At 42.6% G+C, this 13,624-nt stretch overlaps 1 protein-coding gene across 1 annotated transcript in view; it reads left to right on the plus strand.

The window, feature by feature from the left end:
• LOC310862744 (cysteine desulfurase-like) overlaps positions 1-10,615 on the plus strand; it is a 333,633-nt gene extending 323,018 nt beyond the window's left edge. Inside the window, exon 14 of the transcript XR_014569608.1 lies at positions 10,605-10,615. The gene's annotated coding sequence lies outside the window, so the exon portion shown is untranslated. The remainder of the gene's footprint in view (positions 1-10,604) is intronic.
• Positions 10,616-13,624: the final 3,009 nt, after the last annotated feature.

Raw genomic sequence — 13,624 nt, forward strand, 5'->3', positions numbered from 1 at the left:
TTGGCATCCCTTAAGGCCTATTCATAGTCTGGATTTTCGGTGGTGAGGTGACCACCGCTCCGGTGGTGAGCTGACCACCGGAGCTGAAATAACGTTGCGCGGTGGCGAGTAAAAACAGAGAAGGGCTGGAGAGGTGGCGGTGGTTAGCTCTTCACCGCGGCTCGTGACGTCATGTTGTAGTTCGGTGGTCACCTCACCACCGAAAATCCAGACTATGTATGAGCCTTTAGAAGTTGGACTTTTCTCCCCAATTGATCCATTGTCCGGGCCTGTTCCTTTGCACATATGCAGTACACGTCGTGCACACACACGTGACGTACACAGCCTCTGTCATCATCGTCCCCATCGCGCTATGGATCAGTGATCAAAACTAAATGACTAATGGGTTCTGTAGAGGTGGATGGCAAGTAATAAGACACTGGAGAGCTTGGATTCATTTCACATTGACTATTCTTTGTTAGTGCTCAGCATAGCTTCACAACATGGCATACAATGTACATCTCACTTCCTGTCCACACTTCTTCATATAACCTCTGTAGCCAGGCTACCTACAGTGACACCAAGTGGTGTAAAGGAGTAACTACATGTATTAAATACTGGATAACAGTAGGACACAACATTTCCCTTCTTTGTAAAAGAATATTTCCTCTGAGACTAAATTAGAGAATATCAGAACCTGCACTCAGACATAAACATAAACATTTTCTCTGTCTCTACTCAGTACTGTAAATAAGGTTATTAAACCACAAAATGTAAACATGGTGAACATGAGACATGAACGCAAAATACTCAAGTGTTTCACAGATCTGAATAAGATACAACTGTAGGATTTTTTTTTTCAAAGACTCTACATATATTGCATCACAAAATAACAAAATAAAAGATCTGTTGACAAGCTACTATAGGAGGACAAATAGCTAATCACTAGTCACATATTCTTGCATCCAGTTAGGCTTCTTTCTAACTCGTGACTGCTTTAGAGAGGATGGAGAGGCAGGTGAAGCAGGAATGTTATGTAGCTTTGCAGCTGCACAGCGATCAGGAGCTAGGTGAGAGGCGTTCCATCTTCGCCCATCCTCCAGCAAGTATGTGCTTTGGGCTACCTTCTTTGTGACTCTCAGTGGAGCTCCAAACTTTGGGTGACCTTTGGGCACATGGAGAGGTGTTTTCACTCGCACACTATCCCCTTTTTGAAAAGACGGAGTGCATGCGCCTCGTTTTCCATCAGTGTAGGACTTCATCTTGAGTTGATGGCGTGTGACTTTCTCTCGTACCTGTCCATCTGAGACAGGGTCAGCATGAGAGGGCGGCAGGACAGTCAACTTTGTGCGCATCCTCCGGCCATGCAGTAGTTGAAAGGGAGACACACCAGTAGCTGCATGCGGTGTGGCACGGTAAGCCATCAGGAACGCAGTAATGGCAGGTTTCCATGGTACAGACTGTGTGATAGCCATCTGCACACTCTGTTTCAGGACACGATTGAAACGCTCTATGGCGCCATTTGCAGCAGGGTAGTACACGGAGACTCTGTGGTGTACAATGTCCCGTTCAGCTAGGAAAGTAGCAAAGTCAGCTGAAGTAAACTGTTTGCCATTATCTGTCACAATGGATTCAGCGTTGCCTTTTCTGCTGAAGACGGAGGAGAGGAAGGATGTAACATCCTTTGTAGTGATATTAGCAGTGAAAGCGACCTCTGGCCACTTGCTGTAATAGTCGATCAGAGTGATGGCATATCGACAGTCCCATGTAGCTGTTTCAAAAGGACCGACAATGTCCATGGCAAGCTTTTGCCAGGGCCTGTCTGGGAATGTAACTGGTTGTAGAGGGGCAGGACGTGGCATTGCAGTCTTGTCATTGGACTGGCATGGCTGACATGACTGAATTGTAGAGTGGACAAGGTCATCCATTTTTGGCCACCAGTAGTACTCTCTCAGGCGTTGCTTTGTTCGCACCACTCCTTGATGTGTCTCATGTGCAAGAGCCACAAGAGTAGCACGCAGTGCGATTGGCACGACCAGACGTGTTCCCCGAAGCACCAGGGAGTTATCCACTGACAGTTCATGACGTATGGGAAAGTATGGGGCAACTTCTGGACTCAGCAGTTTCACCTTTTGTGGCCAGCCACGAGCAATCTGTTCACGGAGTGCAGAAACCTCCGGACAAGAGGCAGCAGCAGCCTCAAAGTCAGTAATGGGCAAAGCAGCAAGAGCATCAGTGATGTATGCTACCATTTCTGGCTCAGCATCCAGGGCAGGGTCAGCAGCTCCAGGAATAGGAAGACGGGAAAGGCAGTCAGCAGTGTAATTTTCCGATCCTGGACGGTAGATCACATCATAATCATAGGCCAAGAGCCTGGCAGACCAGCGTGCAATACGCATTCCAGCACGACCTATGCCCTTAGTGGTAAGCAGTGTAGTGAGGGCCTGATGGTCAGTACGTAGGGTGAATTTTCGCCCCCACAAGTATGTGCGCCACTTTTCAACTGCCCAAACGCATCCCAGCGCTTCCTTTTCTACAGTGGAGTATTTACGTTCCACTGTGTTGAGAGTCCGGGAGGCAAAAGCCACTGTACGTTCCACGCCGTCAGGATGAAACTGGGTGAACACAGCTCCCAAGCCGTAATCTGAGGCGTCAGTAGACACCACTGTATGCAGGGAAGGATCGAAAAGTGTAAGGGCAGCACTGTTCACCAGCAGCAGTTTAATTTTCTGAAAACTTTTCTGTGCCTCACTCGTCCAGTGAAAGTCAGTGTCTTTTCTAATGCATGCCCGCATAGGCTCAGATTCTGTTGCATAGTTAGGGATGAACTTTGAATACCAGGACACTAGGCCTAGAAAAGAGCGAAGGGCAGCAGGATCTGTCGGAGCTGGGGCATTCAGAACAGCTTCAATGTGCTCTTTGTCAGGCGCGATGCCTTCGGCTGACACCACGTGACCCAGGAAGCGTAGACTTGACTGATTAAAGCAGCACTTTTCCTCATTCAGGAGTAGACCTGCTTCTTGCAGGCGGTGAAGAACTTGCTTCAGGCGAGCATCATGTACTGTGCTGTTGGCTCCATAGATAATTATATCATCCAGATAATTCTGCACACCTGGCAGGCCTTTGAGGATGGTAGCCATCATCTTTTGGAATGCAGATGGTGCAGAGGAGAGGCCATAGGGCACACGGCAGTAGCGGAAGAGTCCTTCATGGGTAATGAAAGCAGTCAGGTCCCTACTTTCCTCATGTAGAGGCACCTGGTGGTAGGCACTTGCCAGATCAATGGTCGAAAACACTGCGGCTCCACGCAGAGTGGACAGCAGCTCATCTATGTGTGGGATTGGATAGCAGTCTGTAATGACAGCCTTGTTTGGCTCTCGGAGATCCACACACATTCGAATGCCTCCTTTCTTCTTTCGTGTGACAACGATAGGAGACACCCAGGGGGAAGCATCAATTCTCTCTATCACACCAGCGGCCAGGAGCCTATTCACCTCTTCTGTGACTGCATCTCTCACAGACAGGGGCAAACGGCGCAATTTTTGTCTCACCGGGGGAACAGAGGCAGAGAATTTGACCCGGTGCACAAATTTGTTAGCACAGCCAATTAGTGGGAGAGAGGTAGATAGGTGCATCACAGGAGCATTCGGAGCAGGGGCAAGAGGAGGAACTACAGCACCTCCTACAATGTGAATGTTCAATGCAATCATTAAATCCAGGCCCAGCAATGGGGTCCCCTTCTCCACAACGAAGAAGGTTGCTGCAGCAGTGACATCACCTTTAGTCACCAGTGCTGAAAGGCATCCCAGCACAGGTATGGGTGACTTGGTATATGTAGTTAAACGAATAGCAGGTGGTGTTAAGTGTGACTCACCAAAATGTTCTTCAAACACGGTGTTGGGCAATATGGACACTGGGGACGCAGAATCAACAACCAGGTCCATGGCATGGGCTGGTGAGTCTGAAGGCTGGATCTTGACATTGCATTTTATTTTATCAGATTTGCAGGCAGTCTCTTGAATGCACAGGACAGTCACTTCAGGGACCTCCACTTCTCGCACTTGATGGGTAGGAGCAGAGCGACACACTCTGGCGAAATGTCCCTTCTTGTGGCAGGATTTGCAAGTAGCTTTAGCAGCAGGACATGAGGGAGCATTTGCTAGGTGACTGTCAGATCCACATCTGAAACATGTACGGGAGGACTTCCCAGTGGCAGCAGTAGGTGCAGGTTTCTGTGTGGATTGTTTATTCTGAGACCATGGTCGATGTGCTCTCTTTTGCACTGCTTGTACTTGAAAGCTAGGTTTATCTCCAACCATGCATTTAGCTTGTTCAGCTGCAGACTCGATCTGTGTAGCAAGCGTGATAGCCCCATCCAGATTGAGGTTAGGCTCCAGTAGGAGTTTCTCCCTAATATGGGCATTCGTGACATATTGGATAATCTGATCACGCAGCATCTCATCAGTTTTATCACCAAAATCACATGAAGATGCAAGCTCTCTGAGAGCAGCCACATATTGGGTAACAGTCTCATGTGGGCCTTGTGCTCGTTTTCTGAATGTATGGCGTTCCACTACCACATTAGTCGCTGGGGTGAAATGTGCTCTGAGTGCAGTAACAGCAGTAACATAATCATCACCTGTATTTGGTAGTGAGTTAAATGTCCTCTGTCCTTCCGTTCCAAGGCAGTGAAGAAGTAGGGCCCTTTTTCTTGCAGCAGGCCATGCATTCCCTGTTGCATTTATGACCAGTAGGTAGTTGTCAAACATTTGCATCCATGACTTGAAAGGAATTGTAGGCTTCCCAGGGCATGGCAAAAACGGAGCAGGACAAGGCACATTTACAGCCATCTTTTCCAAAAAATGGTCCTCTGTAGTTGAAGTGTAGTAGGTGGGTTACCTCGTCGCCAATTTGTAGAGGTGGATGGCAAGTAATAAGACACTGGAGAGCTTGGATTCATTTCACATTGACTATTCTTTGTTAGTGCTCAGCATAGCTTCACAACATGGCATACAATGTACATCTCACTTCCTGTCCACACTTCTTCATATAACCTCTGTAGCCAGGCTACCTACAGTGACACCAAGTGGTGTAAAGGAGTAACTACATGTATTAAATACTGGATAACAGTAGGACACAACAGGTTCGATATCTGAATGTATGACTGGAGTGTGTTTTACATGCACACTAATGCACCAATGAGCACACTAGTGATCGTTAAAACGCTGGTATCTGATCAGCACAAAACAAACAGCACCACAGGCCGACACACCACTTAAAAGGCCCTGATTACCAGTGGTGGAAAAAGTCGGCCTACTCACAATTTCTTTATTAAAAATTCACTTGAGTAAAAATTACAAAAGTACTGGTATCAAAATGTACTTAAATTACCAAAAGTAGAAAGTACTCATTAATATGTTTTCAAATGCCAAAAATGTACAAAACTACTTTTGAAAATAGAAGATCTACAAGCTCACAATGCAAGCTATTTTCAAATGGCCGAAATGTTTAGGGCTGAAGTGGATAATGTATTGACAAGGACAAGTCTTTGCCACATGCAGGCACATTTGTCCTGTACAGACATATTGATGACACCTGGTAACCACATCAATGGGCAACTCAATTGACATTTAATATTTCTTTCGAAAAGCAATGCTCTAATAATCCGCCAGATGTATTTCTCCCGGATACAATATTTTCCCGACCAATCACAACACTTGTTTCATTCACGGAGAATGTAAACTGATTTGTAAAGCATCAACGTCATTTCCTTGAGCTGTACTTCCGCCAAAATCCTGTAACTTCCGCCCCAAAAGAATGATAGCCTCTACAGCATGTGTCTTGCCCAGCGTGTTTGAGTCGAGGTCAAAGGTTACAAGAGCACGCTTGTTGCCGAAAGTTTACCACAGTGTGCAACAGTATAACAAGACAGTGTGCGTGCGTGCGTGCGTGCGTGCATGCGTGACTGACTGACTGACTGACTGACTGACTGACTGACTGACTGACTGACTGACCAGGCGATACATAGAGTGCACATATGGATTCCACACGTTACAAACAAATGACTGGCACTATGCCATCTAGGGACCTTAAGTGGAATCCGCAGGGCATCATTGTAGGCCACTTTAAGCTTTCCTTTGTGCACCATGTGCACCACAAGAAAGCTCTATTCATGTTGTAAGCTTGTAGATCGGCTATTTTCAGTGAAGATATTTAATGTCGAGCAAAAACAGAAAAGACATTATAGTGTACAGCCCTGAGGGACTGCACAGGACATAATGGCCAACTATAACCAAGTGACCAGCTGGAGGGCTGACTGGCCTAGTGAACCCAGTGACATCACCAGTCTACCAGTACGCACGCACACACGCACGCACGCACTGACACACAGCCGAAGCCCAGGGGAAAGAGATAGTAAGAGGGTCCCTGCCACAGAATGGAATTACAACTCTGTGCGCGTGTGTGCATGTGCGTGCGTGTCTACTGTATGTGTGTCACTATCAGCTGTGTGGATCACACACATGCGCTCTCACACAGACACAGGCTGGCTTTTCTAGCAGTGTTAATGTGAAACACTATATGTTCTGCAGGAATCTGGGGACAGAATGAACATGGAAGGACATTCGTGTGGCCGATACGCTACCTGTCTGTGTATTGTTTATGCACATCGCCACGGTAACACTGACACGGGGGGGGGGGGGGGGGGATGTTGAAAAAGTACTTCAAAATCATACTAAATCGTAACAGTACTTTGTCTGTCGGGTGGAAATCTCATATGATTAAAATTCAAAAACAGCAATATTTGCAGATCTACATGCTCAAAACCCTTGCAGTTCGATACGTTTGTGTGACGCTGTTGTATGATCAAGTAGAGCATTAATTTCACAGGCCAGAGAGCATCTCCACCCATATGACAGACTTTTGTTTAACAGATTATTTTCCTGCCACTGTGCGATTAGTAGCCGGGCACATTAAGGACGGTAGTCGATTATGACAGATAAACCGAATCACGACAGATGAACTGATGAATCATAATAGATGAATTTCAGTATTATTTGCTAGTCTATATGACTATGAAGTATGAAGTACTTTCTAGCTTTCTGCTTCTACGGGCCGACAGCGTGGAACAAACTCCCACTATACCTTAGACATGTCTACACAGAGGCAGCCTCTGTGTAGACATTTTAAAAGCACAGCGCAAGACTTACTGTGTGTACATATTTCTACACTCTTGCTTTTAGACTTAGAATATGCATATCACTTAGGTTTCTGTTGGACAGTGATGAGATAGAAGTGATGCAGGGGAGAGATGGAGAGAGAGGGATAGAGAGATGAGGGATGGGAGGGAGGGAGGGAGAGAAACATGTCCTCGCCTTACCTTCATTCCTCACAAATTACAGCTCTCATACGCTTACCACACAGCTGTAATGATATAATGATAGAGCATGCGCACACACACACACACACACACACACACACACACACACACACACACACACACACACACACACACACACACACACACACACACGCATGCTCGCACGCACGCACACACGCACAAACCTCACACAGTGTCTCTCTGTGCCTTTGTCTGTTACAGTGCCTGTATCTCTCTCCAAAGATACACTTCAAGACTTCAAACTGAGATGTCTCTCCTGCACTGCCTCTCAGATGTCCTACTGTCTGTCTCTCAGCCGTCCTACTGTCTGTCTCTCCTACACTGTCTGTCTGTCTCTCAGCTCTGCTATACTGTCTCCCTCTCAGCTCTAAATTGCATGTGTGTCTCCTACACTGTATGTCTGTCTCTACTAAATCAAACCCATTGCAGTGCAGTGAAGTTTCCACACAATGTTGGAAACTGTGAAAAAACGATAGTCACCACAAGAAGACAAACGCTCCACTTGCAGTCAGACCATGAAGCAGACCAGAACCTCAGCAGAACCCCACCTCTCTCTGTGTGTGTGTGTGTGTGTGTGTGTGTGTGTGTGTGTGTGTGTGTGTGTGTGTGTGTGTGTGTGTGTGTGTGTGTGTGCGCGTGCGCGAGAGCTTATAGTATATCTGCTATTTTAGAATAGCCAACACAAAAGTCTAAAATGGAACTGATGCTTTCCCGGTGTCAATGGGTTCATTCTCTGGGATCATATTGACCCCAATCTACACTGTTAGGGTTGGGCTTTATTTAACCCCAAGAGAGTACAAATGGAACCAAAACATATAAAGGTCTTAACATGAAAGACTAAACTATAAGACCGTTATACCAGTCACATCAAGTCTAGGGTTGGGATCCGGTTCCACCAGCATTTGGAACCGTTTATGACAGTGGTTCCCAAACTTTTTTCATTTCAAGGACCCCCAAATTGGCATATATTAGCCTGCGGAACCCCATTTGAAAAGATATCTTTACGGCTCTGATGGATAATTTTAAATGGAATCCATCTTTAAAATAATGATACTATGTAAGGACTGTATAGGACTGTATAAGACTGTATTAATAATATTAAACAATAGCTTAGGATCGATAGCTTGAGAGCTAGAGAGAGCTCCGGAGCACCGGAACGGAATAAATACTTTAGAAAGTAATCTAAGTACCATAAATACTCTTTACCAGAATAGAAGCAGAGGGCTTGTAACTTTACAGAAATGGTTATAAAAACCTTTTAGGCTATAATGAGTAAAAGTCAGAGTATAACAGAGTTAACAAAATACCTTAGAATGAATTTGACAGACACAAGAAAGAGAACTCAGACAAGCAGAACTTAGAGGGAGGTTCAATCAAATATATTCACCATTGTCTCGGGAGAGAAGAAGACATGCCATCCGGACAGCGTTTCACAACGATCTCTGCCCATGTTCAAATTGAACAGGGTTGATATAGCATACCGTAATCAATACACCGAAAAATGTGTTGAACAACAAGGTTAAAAAACATATTTGTTCACAAATGGACAGATAATGCAAGACGTCACGAATATTGCACACAGGAACTATCTCACGGGGCAGAGATAGTCCTGATATGAATATCAGTTAGTGGGACCGGGGGACAGGGCATGACGTCATTGAGTGCAGTTTACCAGTCTGTTAGAGAGAAATCTAACTTTCAAAGGCAAAAACACAGAGGCTGGGTGTTATGGCCAACGGAAACAAAACAATTCTTATCTACCAACGCTGGCTAGGGCTAAAGTATTACTATCGAGACTCAGAACCATACTATTTTAAAGTCAGTGGGACAACCGGACATCAAATGTCAGTCACAGGGCAATTAGATTAAAAGGTCAAAAGGTCAAAAGGCCATTCACCCACAAACTAGACCAAATATATCTATCAACTCCATCGCATTTTGTGGGCGAATGGTCATGTGACCCTTGACAATATCAAATCCTCAGGGGAAACTTTACTTTAACAATGAATCAAACAGGAACAGAATGGCAACAGGAACAATGAAAAATAAAAAAAACACAATGATTTCAACTTTACTAGGCATAAAATCCTTATTTAGATGGTACTCGTGGGAAAGAGAAAGAATGGCTTTTCTCTCTTGATGATGATGATGATGATGAAGATATCTTCGGGGCCGGCAACCGACCCAGCAAACCGTTGCAGCCTCCTGGCCGGCGAGATGTGTCATTTGACAACATGAGTGTTCATTTTTGGAGCAGTTCTTCTGGCTCGCCATCAGCTCTTTGTCGGAACTGAATCTGCGAGAGTTCTTTTGGACAGTCAACCAGCTCTTAGTCGGAGCGGACTGCATGCCCTAGTTCTTCCGATTCTTCGCCCCTCCCCCCCCCCCCTAATGACAGGTTCACAGATACATTCTCTGCAAACCGCCATGTGGGCGATACTGATATGGCGTCACATGGTTCAAGAGCTTGGAGAGGGGAAACGGGGTATTCCGATGGTGATATTATTCATGCGCTCCAGCGCGAGGTCGCAACAATGTCTTTGGGAGTCCCTTAGTACCATATAAAGGTCAACATATAGAATCAAGTGATTCTGGGGAGATTAATGCCTAGTCCAATCAAACTCATGATGATAAAAACCAAAATAATAAAATGGAGAAGGAGATGTTCCTATCTTAACAATTTAGGGTGAAAGGGGTGGTTCTGGGATAATAGGTTATGTTATGGGGAAAATAAAGCTAACTGTTTACAGGGGGGATATTCCAATTTAGGGGAAATATTAATCCAATATGAAATTTAAAATAATCAAAATATGGTGAGGTGGGATAATGAATCATAATGGAATGAAATTTAGATTGTCCCAAAGATGGGATAAATCAGTTCAAATAATCTATGTAATGGGTTCTCAGATCTTATGATGAAATGGAATGGTTATAAGAGTAAATATTAAATCAAATCAAATCAAAATTACCTAATATTTATTTAATTGTGGGGAGAAGGGAATATTAGGGGAACATGTCTTGGGAAGCAGATATTAGCAAACAGAAAAGAAAAACATTCAATAAACCACATACAACATGAAAACAAAAAAAAAAATGTCTGGTGAAACGAAAACAAAAAATGTCTGGTGAAACGTGAGTGGAATAAATTTGTTCCATATGGGAAATCTATGGGCAACTGATTAGGGCAAACTGTTCTGGGGGTTGGGCCTAACCATAGTGAATTCAGACGGTTCTGAGTTGGGTCGGGATCAAGTGTCAAACCTTGTACAAGGATGGAATGTCGACGTCCACAATCAACAGAGCAATCAGACAAATGAAGAGAAGTCAGACCAGCCGAACAATCTCCCTCGTATTTTGTGGAAGTCGAAATTCCGTCGGTTTGTCTCTTGAACACGACCCGCACAGAAGTCCGTATCTGGAGATAAAACAGATAAAACAAAGAACAAACTGGTGAATGAAATGAAAATAAATAAAATAAAACATAAAATAATAAAATAAAATAATAATTCTGACAAACACTTCAAACTGGTTCTAACACCTGCGCATGTGCACTGGGCAGATGAAAGGCAGAAAGAGAAAGGTATCTTAAAAAAAAAATATATATATATATATTTATTCATATTTCTCCTGAGGGCCTGGTCTTTATCAAAATAACCAATATTTATATAGATATTTATATTTCTCCTGAGCGTTCCGTAAAAATGCACTTTTTATGGTCTGACGACCGTTGAATCCGAACGACACAAAGTTAAAGTATGTAAACGACTGATCGTTCACATGTTATGCACAAAATGATGTCTTAGCTGGTATTGAGCTGTATGCCTCCCAGAAATAACTGATTATTCTGGGGTAGTTAAAAGTATGTGGTTGACTGATCAATACACATGTTTTGTAAAGTATGTAAACGACTGATCGTTCACATGTTATGATTGCTTTCAGGAATAACTGATCATTCTGAAGGCCTGGATGAACAAACTGATCTATTCACCCCAAAATTGGCACACCAATTTACTGATAAACTGTATGCCTCCCAGAACAAACTGATCTATTCTGGGGGATTAAAAGTATGTGGTTGACTGATCAATACACATGTTTTGTAAAGTATGTAAACGACTGATCGTTCACATGTTATGATTGCTTTCAGGAATAACTGATCATTCTGAAGGCCTGGATGAACAAACTGATCTATTCACCCCAAAATTGGCACACCAATTTACTGATAAACTGTATGCCTCCCAGAACAAACTGATCTATTCTGGGGGATTAAAAGTATGTGGTTGACTGATCAATACACATGTTTTGTAAAGTATGTAAACGACTGATCGTTCACATGTTATGATTGCTTTCAGGAATAACTGATTATTCTGAAGGCCTGGATGAACAGACTGATCTATTCACCCCTAAATTGGCACACTAATTTACTGATAAACTAGTTGTGCTACTATTCTAAGTAAACAATAAATGTGAGAATCACAGAGAAAATGAAAACAGGTTGTACTGTGAAATCTAGTAGCGCTCCAGGAATTCAACAGTATAGGGAGGGAGAGCACGTCTCTGAATGACCAAGGATAGAGGGCAAAGAGAAAGATAAAGTATTCTGTTACCACAGTGAACAGTTTGACACATGAAGTCTGTACACTGGACTTTAAGAAAGTACAAATAAAAATAGAATAATAATCACTTGTTTTAACTAATTGAGTGAGTTATCAAGACTAACTGTGACATCTGTTTTTTTTTTTTTTTTTTTTTTAGTACTATAGACTATAGCACCTGAATTGTCAACATAAAGAATTCAAATTAAAAAAAATAAAAAAAAATTAATTCAATTTAAAATCAAAAGCGAAAATCTAATATTAAAATTAAAATTAAAATTAAAATTAAAACTGAAACTGAAACTGAAACTGAAACTGAAATTGAAATTGAAATTGAAATTAAAATTAAAATATTTCAAAATTAAAATCAAAATTAAAATATTTCAAAAGATTTTTTTTTCCTTTTTTTAATGAAAAATAAAATAAAAATAAAAATAAATAAAAAATAAAGATGTAAAAATAAATGTCAATAAAATAAATACATTTAAATAAATAAATTAATAATACTGGGAAGTTTACCTAACGTAAAAATGAAATATTAAATGTTATTTAGTTGGGTTTTGGTAGAATGGAGGCTATACTTGAGAAATGGTGGAATCGGAGTCTGACAGTAATTGTCGTCTTGATCCTATATTTCTTAATAATGTAATATTAAATGTAGAACTCACGCACACATGCAAACACAGAGAGAGAGAGAGAGATATCAAAGAACAGTGTGATCTGTTCGCTTTGGAAAATGGTGAAATGATCCTTTAAGGGGAAAACATTCTAAAGGGAGAATAACTAAGAGTTTACACTGTTGAATGGTCATGGTCAAGATAGGATGTTGTGACCATTCATAAATTGAACAAAACAAACTTGGGACCCTTCCTAGCACCTAATAATTTAGTTAAAGTGTTCAGGGCAATCTGCGATATCTCCTATTAACCCACCCTGACACACACGGACAAGCACACACACACGTGCACTAAGACTGGGAGGGAGAAACATGCACGCACACACACACGCATTACATGACATACAGCACCACGTGCACACACTTGCGAACACATTCCCACGCTGTGACGGTAGGGAGAAACACACATTCACGCACGCATATGCACACACACACACACACCTGGCACGCGCACACGCACACCGACAGACAGGGAGAGAGTAAGAGCTCTCTCCCACTGACATTCCAGAGATAAGAAAATAGTAAAACAAGAGCACACTCTAAAATAGAGAGTGCCTTCACAGACACTATTGGATGATTAAAAGAATATTAATTTAAAAACAATGGGAATTAAATAGGCAAAATTTAATTATGGTATCAATAATCTCATATTGTTTTGGGATGTTAAAAAAATTGAATGAATTAATTGGTGTAAAACACTGGGAAAAGCGTGTGACTGAACACCAGTCTGTTTGTGGACCGTTATAAGGTAGAAAATTTACCCTTGCATTGATCGCTCCGTGTCGACTCGGAGGAGAAAGCAAGAATAAATATTATATATACATTTCCCGCACACAATGAAGCGATCGTTCTACACCGAGTGCTGGAAAGTCCATATATCTAGTTACGATCCACAAACAGACCATGCTAAAATAATTTATGACATGAGAAAAGGTTCCGCTACTTTGTCTTAAGTTGATAAGCTAAAATGAATGCCTC

The sequence above is a fragment of the Protomyctophum parallelum genome, assembly GCF_964188405.1.
Source record: "Protomyctophum parallelum genome assembly, chromosome: 8".
NCBI classification, from domain to species: domain Eukaryota; kingdom Metazoa; phylum Chordata; class Actinopteri; order Myctophiformes; family Myctophidae; genus Protomyctophum; species Protomyctophum parallelum.